We start from the raw sequence: 1333 nt of genomic DNA, 5'->3' as shown, positions 1-1333 counted from the left end.
TAATACTGACCAGCAGCCAGCAAGCCAGCCATGAGTGTGTGTGTGTGTGTGTGTGTGTGTGTGTGTGTGTGTGTGTGTGTGTGTGTGTGTGTGTGTGTGTGTGTGTGTGTGTGTGTGTGTGTGTGTGTGTGTGTGTGTGTGTGTCGGGATAGATGCGTGCAGCGCAAAACAGTAGGCTCTCTCTCTCTCTCTCTCTCTCTCTCTCTCTCTCTCTCTCCTCTCTCTCTCTCCAGAAGGAGCGAACACACGCACATGCACACGCACGCAGGCAGGCATCTATCTGTATTTCTGTTACATAACTTCCTTTCTTTTTCTTTTTCTTTTTATTTTTTAGCGGCCCACGGCGCCTCCGCGGGTTTTTTTTATGTGTAATAAGACATGAAATAGCTTACTAGCTCTATATGACCAGGTGATAGGCCTACAGTTAATAACATAAATATAGGCCTATAAAGTCATGAAGTGTGCCTAGGCTATTGCCTATATCCTGATTGACAGCTGGACTGACTCCTTGCTGGGCGTCAAACTTCAGAGGACGGGATCCACCGCAGACAAGTGGCCAATCAATGATTGGACCGACTCTCACTCTCACTTTCTCTCTCTCTCTCTCTCTCTCTCTCTCTCTCTCTCTCTCTCTCTCTCTCTCTCTCTCTCTCTCTTCTCTCTCTCTCTCTCCCTCCCCAGAAGGAGCGAACACACGCACATGCACACGCACGCAGGCAGGCACGCGTGCGCACGCACCATGATCAGCAGTGGACCAGCATGCTCATAAGAGAGAGAGAGAGAGAGAAAGAGAGGCCAAATTGGCCACTTAATTGTCTGCAGTGTCATGCACTCCTTTGAAGTCAAAATTGGGCCATTATAGGTTTTTGTAACCTAATTGTTTGTTTGAACGCCCAGCTGGGACTCAGTCCTTGCAGCTGTCCAACCTGAGCTGTCAATGGTGATAGCATATAGTCAGACATAGCCTACACTTCATATTCACTTTATGTTATTAACTGTAGGCCTATCACCTGGTCCTATAGAGCTAGTAAGCTATTGCATGTCTTATTACACATAAAAAACCCGCGGAGGCGCCGTGGGCCGCTAAAAAAATAAAAATAAAAATAAAGGAAGTTATGTAATAACTGAAATACAGATAGATGCGAGCATTGTAGGCTTTGAAATTATAATATAAATGTGAATAAATGAGCAGAGATTCACAACATGACAATAGAGTTTCCTCTTTTATTTTACATATTAAATGAGCAGAGCATCACTTAAAAATGCAGGACTTTAATTAATTGAGAATTTAGTGGAGATAGATAGCTAGATAGCTAGATAGCTAGATAGACAG

At 44.3% G+C, this 1333-nt stretch overlaps 1 protein-coding gene across 1 annotated transcript in view; it reads left to right on the top strand.

The window, feature by feature from the left end:
• Positions 1-1333, top strand: part of mcf2a (MCF.2 cell line derived transforming sequence a) — a gene marked incomplete at its 3' end in the record, with an annotated part of 44355 nt that overhangs the window by 28896 nt on the left and 14126 nt on the right. The window lies entirely within an intron of this gene.

The sequence above is a fragment of the Nannobrachium achirus genome (genome assembly GCF_963921795.1).
Source record: "Nannobrachium achirus genome assembly, chromosome: 17".
Lineage (NCBI taxonomy): Eukaryota > Metazoa > Chordata > Actinopteri > Myctophiformes > Myctophidae > Nannobrachium > Nannobrachium achirus.
This window is presented reverse-complemented; position numbering and strand designations above follow the sequence as displayed.